Below are 11,354 nucleotides of genomic sequence, written 5' to 3'. Positions count from 1 at the left end.
AGCCACAGTCCCCTGTATTCAGATATCCCAGCCTGCTTTTCGGGACCACTGCATTGGCCGAAAATGTTGGTTTTAAACTGTATAGGGCAATCCAATTTTGGTCACCTTGCCCTTAGAGGGCTCCAATAAAACGTGGTTGTGGATTTTCAAACCCTACAGTCCCCCATCTTGACACAACTGGATATAGCTGGGATGTGTCAATTGACATGTAAGAAAATCCAAAGGCCTACCAAGTGTCAGTCATCCCCGTTGTTTACTCTAACTAATAACCCGTACAAAGTTAGTGTGTACAAAACAATATCATTTTCCTTAAAGAAAAAGGTACAATAATCATATCCCCTTTCAGGTATACATCAAAACAAGGTACTACATTTTTCCATTACATAGAGCATAACAAATACCCCATGCCGCGTGTGTTCCTTGCGTCCTTTCCTGCAAAGTTGTACAGCTTTCACCCTATCCATCCGTGATGGTGTAAGTTCGTACAACTTTGCCGTATATAAGTTTTGACAGCTTACGTAGCGTATGGTATTAGCCAGCTTCCGGGTGCGAGTAGTGCTGCGATACAGTGCATCAGAATGGTCCTTTGTTTCCGACGAGGAAAGAATACCTGGAAACAAAAGGGCATTCTTCTCATGGTTATACTAGGCTGTCCTTCTGTTGCTGCTTGTTGAATAATTTCAGATACCGGTGTGCTTTGAGGGCTCTTCTGGCTTTGCAGGTGTTTATAATGAGATACACTACAATGACCAGTTGTACAATTACCAGCATGTGGGAGGCCATGCGAAGCCCGACAGGGATATCTACCCTCGTTCCCCATTCCCACCACGCGGGTGACTGTATGTCTGCGATCCCAAGAGCTATGTCTTTGTTTTTCTGTTCAAGGGTGAAGTAATGTTTTTGACTGAGGTCCACTGCCTTCAATAAGGCAGTGAGTTTCTCAGGTAAGAGTGGTATATGATGCGCTATTAATTGCTCATAAAAGACAGAGTTAGGAGAGTAACTAAAAGGCTTTTATTAACAAAGAACAGAGCATGCCTCTCGTGGTTGACTGGTTTCCAAGAAGGCAGGGGGCTGCAGAGCAGTCACCTTTATACCTGGGCATGTGGGTGGAGCCAGGGGCGGATCCAGCTGAGGCATGCATAGATGCAAAAGTGTGCAACAACAACAACAACGGTGAACAACAATAAGAGTGGTTTACCACATTCACCCCTTGTTTAAAATTGAGTCCGGCGGGGTGAAGTGTACTAAAGGTTAGTGTAAGTGAGTCTATCAGGTGGCCTTGTATGCCGTCCTGATCATCGTGGTGGCGGCGGTGATGGTGCAGCATCCAACGTTGAATCTGGCGTCTCGTTGAGTGGTTGGGTGGTCAATGACGGGTCCTGGGGCTGCGGCATGCCGTCTACAGGGGTTGGGTTGTGGGTAGTGGTGGATGGTAATGGTAGTGTTTCAGGGGCACCCGAAGGTGCAAGGTCTCGTATGGAGACTGTGTCCTCCCGCCCGTCCGGGTACGCCACGTAAGCATACTGGGGGTTGGCGTGGAGGAGGCTCACCCTCTTGACCAGGGGGTCCATTTTATGGGACCTCACGTGCTTCCGCAGTAGGACGGGTCCTGGAGACGTCAGCCATGTCGGTAGCGAGGTCCCCGATGTGGACTTCCTGGGGAAAGTGAACATTTTTTCATGGGGGGTGGCGTTGGTGGCCGTACAAAGCAGTGACCGAATGGAGTGGAGCGCCGCAGGGAGGACCTCCTGCCAGCGAGAGGTCGGATGGCCCTTAGATTTTAAGTTTAAGAGGACGGCCTTCCAAACCGTCGCGTTCTCTCTTTCCACCTGGCCGTTCCCCCGGGGGTTGTAGCTGGTGGTTCTGCTTGTAGCAATACCTCTCGTGAGCAGGTACTGACGGAGTTCGTCGCTCATAAAGGATGAGCCCCGGTCGCTATGGATATAGCTAGGGAAGCCGAACAAGGCGAAAAGGTCATTCAGACATTTAATGACCGTGGTACTGGTCATGTCTGGGCAAGGGATGGCAAACGGGAAACGGGAGTACTCATCAATTATGTTGAGGAAGTACACGTTGCGGTCAGAGGAGGGGAGGGGCCCTTTAAAATCGATGCTCAGGCGCTCGAAGGGGCGAGTGGCCTTGATCAGGCTTGCTCTGTCTGGCCTATAAAAATGCGGTTTGCACTCGGCACAGATTTGGCAGTTCCTGGTCATGGTCCTGACCTCCTCGATGGCGTAGGGCAGGTTACGGGATTTGATGAAATGGAAGAACCTGGTGACCCCCGGGTGGCAGAGGTCATTGTGGAGGGTCTGCAGTCTATCAACCTGCGCGTTGGTGCATGTACCACGTGATAGGGCATCTGGGGGCTCATTGAGTTTCCCGGGCCGGTACAAGATATCGTAATTGTAGGTGGAGAGTTCAATTCTCCACCTCAAGATCTTGTCGTTCTTGATTTTGCCCCTCTGCTTATTGTTAAACATGAAAGCTACTGAACGCTGGTCAGTGAGCAGGGTAAATCGTTTTCCGGCCAGGTAATGCCTCCAATGTCGCACCGCTTCCACAATGGCCTGGGCCTCCTTTTCGACAGAGGAGTGTCGAATCTCGGGGCCCTGGAGGGTCCTTGAGAAAAAGGCCACGGGTCTCCCCGCCTGGTTAAGGGTTGCAGCTAGGGCGAAGTCGGATGCGTCGCTCTCCACTTGGAAAGGGATGGACTCATCCACTGCGTGCATTGTGGCCTTCGCAATATCTCTTTTTATGAGAGTGAAGGCTGCACATGCCTCTGCTGTCAGGGGGAAGGAGGTGGACTTGATGAGGGGTCTGGCTTTGTCCGCATAGTTGGGCACCCACTGAGCATAGTAAGAGAAAAACCCTAGGCATCTCTTCAGTGCTTTTTGGCAGTGGGGGAGGGGGAGCTCCATAAGGGGGCGCATTCTGTCGGGGTCGGGGCCGGTGACTCCGTTCTCCACTACGCAGCCAAGAATGGCGAGGCGCGTGGTGCGAAACATACATTTGTCCTTGTTGTATGTTAGATTCAGCCGCTGGGCCGTACGGAGGAATTTCTCTAGGTTAACGTCATGGTCCTGCTGGTCGTGGCCGCAGATGGTGATGTTGTCTAGATAGGGGAAGGTGGCCTGCAGCGCGTTCTGGTCAACCATTCGGTCCATCTCCCTTTGGAAGACCGAAACCCCGTTGGTGACGCCGAAGGGGACTCGGAGGAAGTGGTAGAGACGACCGTCAGCTTCAAAAGCTGTGTACTGGCGGTCCTCAGCCCTGATGGGGAGCTGGTGGTATGCCGACTTCAGATCAATCGTCGAGAACACCCGGTATTGTGTTATCTGATTGACCATGTCAGATATGCGGGGGAGTGGGTATGCATCTAACTGGGTGTAGCAATTGATCGTCTGGCTGTAGTCAATAACTAGGCGCTGTTTTTCGCCAGTCTTCACTACCACCACTTGTGCTCGCCATGGGCTAGTGTTACTTTCAATAATCCCTTCCTTCAGGAGTCTTGCTACTTCGGATTTAATGAAGCTCCTATCCCCGGCACTGTACTGCCTGCTTTTGGTAGCGATGGGCTTACAGTCGTGGGTGAGGTTAACAAACAAGTGGGGGGGGGGAGACTTTAAGCGTGGAGAGGCTGCAAATGGTGCGTGGCGGGCGATTTAAAAGCTGCTGGCTGCAGACTGTGAGTGGGGGGAGGGGTCCGCCGTACGCTAATGTGACACTTTTAAGGTGGCACTGAAAATCCAACCCCAGTAGAACGGCAGCGCAGAGATGGGACAGGACACGAAGTTTAAAATTTTTGTATTCTGTGCCCCTTACTGAAAGGGTCACTACACAGTAGCCACCGACGTCTGCTGAATGGGATTTGGAAGCCATAGAGATCCGATGGCGCGTTGGCAGGACCGGGAGAGAGTAACTGCGCACCGTGTCGGGGTGGATAAAGCTCTCCGTGCTCCCACTGTCGAAAAGGCAGGTAGTGGCGCGGCCGTTTACCGTAATGTCCATCATGGACCTGGACAGTTGGTGAGGGAGAGATTGGTCCAGCGTCACGGAGGCCAGCGTATGGTCGAGCGAGTCGCTGTGGTCGTCAGACGAGGCGGTGGTTGAGTCCAGGTCACCCGCGATTGGAGTTGGAGGCGTCCAAGATGGCGGACAAAATGGCTGCGCCCATGATCCCGATCCCCACGCGGCTGGAGGTGTCCAAGATGGCGGACAAGATGGCTGCCCCCACGGTTCATACGCGGCGCTGCTGGCGTTAGCGGTTTTACCTTCGCAGGCGCTGACGTAGTGTCCTTTCTTCCCGCAGCCAGAGCAGGTAGCGTTTTTCGCCGGGCAGCGTGCTCTGGGGTGTTTTGCCTGGCCACAAAAGTAACATTTCGGGCCCTTGGACATCGCTGCAGCAGTTGGTGCCGGGGGTGGCGGTCCCATGACCCAAGGTTGCGGCGTCCACGGTGCGGAGTGGTTAGGGGAGAATGCGTCCATATTCCGGTGGGCCGCGTCTAGCGAGAGCGCGAGGGACACTGCCTTCTTCAGGTCGATTTCGCCCTTCTCCAGCAGTCTCTGCCGGGAGTAGTCGGACTTGAGGACCGCAACGAAAGCATCTCGGATAAGTCCCTCCGTGTGTGTCGCGGCCGATACCTCTTTACAGTCGCAGGCTCGGCCGAGTATCTGTAGTGCCCGTAGGAATGCCTCCACCGATTCCCCGGACTGCTGTTTGCGGGATCTCAGGAGGTGTCTGGCATAGACCGTATTTACCGGGCGTGTGTAGTGTCCTTTTAGCAGATCGATAGCCGCCACGTAGGTAGTCGCGTCCTGGATGAGCGTGTAGACTTGGTGGCCCACCTTGGAGGCCAGGATTTTTAGTTTGTTTCCATCTAGTGTCACGGCTGAGGCTTCCAGGTAAGCTTCGAAGCAACGCAGCCATTGTGCGAACTTGGTAGACGAACCCGTCTCTTGACGGTCTAGGTCCAGGCATGTTGGTCTGAGGGCATGCAGCAGCGCCTGCTGCTCAGCGTTTGGTGCCGTCATTTGCTGCAGCGCCTGCTGCTCAGCGTTTGGTGTCGACATTTTGTTTTTGTTAATAAAATTGATGCGCTATTAATTACTCATAAAAGACGGAGAGTTAGGAGAGTAACTAAAAGGCTTTTATTAACAAAGAACAGAGCACGCCACTCGTGGTTGACTGGTTTCCAAGAAGGCAGGGGGCTGCAGAGCAGTCACCTTTATACCTGGGCATGTGGGTGGAGCCAGGGGCGGAGCCAGCTGAGGCATGCATAGATGCAACAGTGTGCAACAACAACAACAACGGTGAACAACAACAACAGTGGTTTACCACAGTATAGAGTACCCAAACCGGGCAACATAGTTCTGCAAGTCACTTACATTGTGCTGTACCGTGAGGTGAATTGTGGAGGGTTCTGGGATTGGAATGATCCTTTCCTGGGCCACTTGAACTTCTGCCCTAGGTTTAAAGCAAAAGCTGCTGTCCGGTATATCACACCACTCACTCGGGCCGTGCCTATACCGGCGGGCAGTCGTGGCGACACAATATGTCCCACCACCCACATATGCTATCTGTGGAGGCACATGGCCGGGCGCCATTACCTCCATCGTGCAATTTATAGGTCTGCCCCAGCAGTGCTAAACCTGCATTGTGACCTCCTGAAGGCGTTCAAGTGCTGGGGACACAGTATCACCTGTGTTCCCCGGCTACGGCAACCAGACGGGTCAGTACCCGTCACTGTGTGCTCCCACACAATGACATAGGGTGGGACCGTTGTGAAACAGACGTGTACCCCCCCACGAATGACCCCGACATTCTCCACACGATACAGGGGTGCTGGTTTGGCGGATGACCCCATCACTGGCATTCGCACAACCACACCCATAATAGTGTGGTTGGATTTCCCACAGTCAACCGGGACAGGATAGGCCTCCGACGCCACTCGGAGCTGGCATGGGCTGAGGGTGTGGCTATAGGGGTGCAGTGCCTCCAGGTGCTGGTTGCTGATCCAGGAGGGGACCCGACCTTGCCTAAGGTCTTCCAAGTTACTGCGGCCCTCTCCCAGCAACCAGGCCCCATAGAGCACACACACCTCATTCTGTGCCGCCTGATCGGAGGCCAGCCAGTCCTCCTTAATCAAGGTGTTTATTGTCCGAGCATGAGCCTCTAGCTGGGCGACAATCTCCTTCAGGTGCACTGTCATAGCCACCCCCTCGTGAAGCGTGGAGCCCAAAACATCATTCTCCTTCCCTAGGATGCTGCGCAGCTGAGACTTTAGCCCATTAATCTGTAGGGCCAGCTGCACATCATCCAGGCTGTTCATAACTGAGGCCCCAGTATTAAACCCAGTGAAAACATCGTTCAAAACCCCCCTGCGCTGTCTGCCCCTCTCGGTCGTGTCTTCTTTTGTGTACAGGTCTGCCACACTGATGCCCCCGAAGTCCAGCTCATAGAAGCTTCGGAACATCTCCCTCAGCAGAGCCTGATACAGCAACTCGGTTTTCCGGGGGCAGAACGCAGGTAGGCGAACTTCTGTTAGGTTAAGGACCACAGATGCAACTGCATAGTGCACTCCCTGGTACACCAACTTACCCGTCGGTACTAATACCAACCCATTCCCAGGTCCCCTAGTGGTGGTCGGACATCCGTGGGCGTCAATGGGTTTGGGCGTGGGTAGGGGTTTCCTCACCTGAGCCAGGAGCTCGGTGGCATTGATGGGCACTCGGATGCGAGGGGTGACGCAAGCTTCCCCGCTTCTATCCCACTCCAACCCGTACCCTGTGTCCTGCCACCACCTGACAAAGGCGATGGACAGCCCCGCTGGGCATACTTGGGCTGATCCCCATAGGCATACGTACATCCCTTCGTCGTAGGCCCACCATTTTTCCCAACACACTGTGACTTCCCCCGGTGACCCCGTGATGGTCCGGTAGGTATCGTTGCTCAGACGTTCCAAGTCTGAGCTCCTGTCCTCGATGTCCGTGCTCAATTTCCTGAGCCACCACCAGCGTCCTAAAGGTACGTCCCCCTTACACGTCAAACACACCCTTTTCCCCTCTGTCACCCTAACCCGGGAAGTGGCCACCTCGATGTTCGGACAGGGGATGGAGGCCTCTCCATAAGTAAAGCTCTTGTGGCTTGAATACCGGGTGGAATTCGAGCCCAACCACCCAGGCCATCTTCCCTCGTGGAAGTAGGTGGCCTGGTCTTCTGCCTCCATGATCCCTTCTCCCGTGGTTACGGTTGGCGCCCTGCCCCCGGAACGCCCGTACACCAGGGGCTCCTCGCTGTCCCCTCGGCGTCCGGCGCAGGTCCCCAGGTGGGTGAGTATCATCACAATGGTCTGGAGCATCTTCTGGAACACAAATTGAAAAACACAGTCTTGCCTGAGACTTCTTCAGGCTCGACTGGAGTAGCACCAACTTTTGTTTTCCTTGCTTAACCAAACACCCTCACCTCACTGTGAAATCACCCCAACTATCTTTCAAAAAAAACACTGCTATGTACAACGCCACCTGTCTCCGGGTGGCCAGGTCAGTCTCTGTAACTGCCTCCCCTTTCCTGGTCATCCTGTCGACCTTGCCCAGGGGATCGAGATACCCCTTTTTGTAGGGCTTGCAGGAGGACCTCCTTCAACTGTCCCCCTGTGTCTGGTACTCGTTCTGGGGATTGTGACGGGGACTTACCCCTCACAGTACAGAGTTTACCTTCCAGCGCTTCCTCTGCTTTTGAACCCTTGTATTCGGGGAAGGATACACGGGGGACCAAGTTACCCTGGGTCGGACCGCCTGGGAACTACACCTCACCGGCGGTACAAAGTCCCACATCATGGGCAGTATCCCTTCGTCCTCCCACTGATCCTCCCCTTCCTTTGCTTTTCCGGTTACTATGCTTAACACAATTCCCTTCTCTGCTGCGTGCCGTAGGGCTTCCTTCGGCTGCGCATTGGTTTCACACTGAGCTCCAGCCTCCCTGTGACCTTGACTTTGAACTTCCTGTCCTATCCTTCCTGCCTGTCTGTCAAGTGGTGTGATGTCTCCGCAGTGGCAGAGGACCATCCCGGGCGGCACAGCCTTTGGGCCGACATCGACCTCTGTCAAAGCTGCCACCTCCACTGGGGCGTCCCCTGTCACTTCTGGGGGTTCTCTGGGTTTGGGGACCTTCTTGCTTCCTGCCCTAGTGTGGTCAAACCGCTTACATTGGTTAATGTGGTACCACTTCACCCGGCGGGGTAATTGGACCGCATAAACCATTGGGCTGGCCTTATCAACGATACTATAAGGACCCATGTACAGTGGTTCAAACACCCCCACTCTGGCGAAGCTGCGGACCATGACCTGGTCGCCGACTTCCCAGTCCTGCTGCTTGCGGGGTTCCAGCAGCAGTTTGTTGCTGCGGTGCTGTTTCCCCATATTGGTGGCCGCTTGCCAGTGAATCTGCTGCAGTCGTTCCAGCAGATTCCCAGCAAAGCGGTCCCGGTCTGTTTCCCGAAGCTGACCTTCGGTGAGGCCGGGCACCAACACGTGTACCGAGGTCCTCATGGGCCGTCCAGTCATCAGCTCATGGGGCGAGTACCCTGTGCTCTTCGACTGACTGGCCCGAATTCCCATGAGGACCAGAGGCAAGACCTCTACCCATTTGTTCGGTGAGTCCCCAGTCTCCTTGCGGAGTCTTTCTTTAATGGTGCGGTTCAGGCGTTCCACTAGACCTGAGGACTGGGGGTTGTGGGCAACATGCCATTTTGCCCTAATTCCTAGTACCTTTAGGGTGGCCTGCATCACCTGGCCAGTGAAGTGCCTCCCCTGGTCGGACGCCACAAACTGTGGCAGTCCCCACCTTGAAAACACCTCCCTGACCAGGATCCTGGCCGTCCCTATTGCAGTGGCTGTTCGGCAGGGGAAGGCCTCCACCCACTTGGAGAATACGTCTACCAACACCAGGCAGTACTTGTATCCTCCCTGGGTGGTCGGTAGGGGTCCTATGTAGTCGACCTGGATCGACTGCCATGGTCCCTCTACCCGCCTTATGTGCCCCATGGATGCCTTTCTTTTCTGGGGGTCTGGGTTGTTTGCTGCACACACCAGGCAGGCTGCACAGAAGTCGCGGACGTCGGTCCGGAGATCTGGCCACCACGCTGCCTGTTCCACCTTCTGCCAGGTGGACTCTGGCCCGGGATGTCCTGCACCTGGGCCCTCATGGGCCAGTTGTAGGAACTCCCGCTGGTGTTGCACTGGGACCACCCAGTTGTCCCCCTTAAACAGCATCCCTTCCTTCACAGCTACGTCCACAGTATCATACGGGCCCTCTGCTTTTCCTCCACCGAGGATGGTTGTTATGGCCGCCTTGAGGACGGGATCCTGCGCCTGGACCATTCTCAGGTCCGGGGCCAATCCTACCCCTGCGCTCCCTGGTGTCCTCGGCTGGCCTCTGACAGCTACTACACTGCCTTTCTCGTACGGGTCCCAGAAGCGACTGGTCTGTGCTCCCTCTCTGGCCAGCAAGTCGGCTCGCTGGTTACCCTCTGCCCGTGGCTCGGTCTTAGAGTGGGCTTTTACTTTATGGATATAGACGTCCCTACTACTCTCTAGGGCTGCCACTATCCTCACTAGCAGGAGCTTGGTGACATGGGGTCTCCCATCCACGGAGGTGTACCCCCTGCGGGACCAAATCGCCAGATACTTCATACACGAATTGCATGTGAACATACTGTCCGAGCAAATCGTGTACGGGGTGGGGAATTTCTCGGGGTGAGTGACCACGTACATCACCGCCGAGAGTTCAGCCTGCTGGGCGCTCAGGGTGCTGGGGAGTTTAAGTGCCAAGGCTATGCCTGCCTTGGGGTCCCAAACTCCGCAGCCCGTGAGTCTTGTACCCGCGGACACTGAACTTGACCCATCGACGTAGATCTCGCGGCCTGTGGGATGTATCCCTGCCCAAAATCCGAAGTCGATGTCCCACACCCCCTCTACTGAGCATCTGTGCGGTTCCCCTGCATAAGTAAGGTTGGCTGCGAGCTTTGGCTCACAGAGGCCTCTGACCCTGATCGCCATCTGGGAGAGGAGGAGGGTCCAGCGAGTGATCCTTGCACTGCTGGCCGTCCCATCTTTTATCCTCCCATCAAGCAGCATCTGGGTCGGGGTATGATGGGTGAGGAGTGTGATAGGGGATACTCCTGTGAAGACCTGTGACCTCTTCACTGCCCAGTGAGTAGCCAACAGATGTCTCTCACAGTTCGAGTACCCCTTCTCCACATCCGTGAGGACCCTGGAGGAGTACACCACCGGTCTCAGCCGTCCGTGCCTTTCCTGTAAAAGCACGGCACTCAGGCTGTCCCCACTGGCTGCCACCTCCAAAAAGAAATCCTCACCCCCATCAATTGCCCCCAGTGCAGGTGCTTTTTGCAAATCTTGCTTCAATCGAAGGAATGCAGCCTGACAGCCGTCGTCCCATTGCCACTCAACCCCCTTGTGGAGGAGTCTGAGTAGGGGGGCTGCCGTGGCTGCATAATCCTGGATGAAGTCCCTGCAATAGCCCGTGATCCCCAGAAAGGATCGAACTCCGGACACGTTGGTCGGTACCGGGAGTTCCTGCACTGTCCGCCTTCGGGCCTCATCAATGCCCCTTTCTCCTGCCCTTAAGGTTAAACCCAGGAACTTGACTTCCCTCAATCCTATCTGGGCCTTCTTGGGGTTTATTTTAAACCCGCCGTCTTTCAGCACAGCCAACAGCTCAGCCAGCAGTGGACCGTGTTGTTCCCTGCTCTCTGTGAAGAGCAGCAGGTCGTCCACGTACTGCACCAGCTGTCCTGGCTGGCTGAAACCCTTTAGACAATTGGCCATGCACTGGTGGAAGATGCTAGGGCTATTGTGGAATCCCTGTGGGAGGCAGGTCCAAGTATACTGTTGCTCCTTGAACGTGAAAGCAAACTTGTATTGGTCTTCTCTCCTCACAGCGATCGACCAGAAGCCATTTGAAATGTCTAGCACCGTAAACGTGGTGGCTGAAGCAGGGATCTCTCGGATCAGGTCTGCAACTGCCGCCACCGTGGGAGCGCAAGCCGGGATGTTCTTATTGAGCACCCGATAGTCCACCGTGGCTCTCCACGAGTTGTCCGGTTTCCTGACCGGCCAAAGGGGAGAGTTTACGTGGGCGGCTATGGGCCTCAGAACACCCTGCTCGACTAGCGAACCCAGCGCCACCTCTAAATCGGCTTCCGCCTCTCTCGGGAAGTTGTATTGTCTTTGGGGCCTAGACATGGGATCCCCATCTATTCTGACCTCCACCCCTGTGACTCTCCCACAGTCGTGCTTGTGGGTGGCAAATGCTGCGAGATTGGCTCGCACAT

The 11,354-nt window shown here is 55.0% G+C and overlaps 1 pseudogene; it reads right to left on the bottom strand.

Moving 5' to 3' along the window:
* Positions 1-279: 279 nt before the first annotated feature.
* On the bottom strand, positions 280-6,489 carry LOC147121309 (uncharacterized; annotated as a pseudogene).
* Between the last annotated feature and the right edge of the window lie 4,865 nt (positions 6,490-11,354).

This window comes from Somniosus microcephalus, chromosome 3 (assembly GCF_052327205.1).
Source record: "Somniosus microcephalus isolate GS21.2 chromosome 3, FLI_Smic_1.0, whole genome shotgun sequence".
In the NCBI taxonomy this organism is placed as follows: Eukaryota; Metazoa; Chordata; class Chondrichthyes; order Squaliformes; family Somniosidae; genus Somniosus; species Somniosus microcephalus.
Note: the sequence above shows the minus strand (reverse complement) of the source record. Positions and strands in the feature narration are given on the sequence as shown.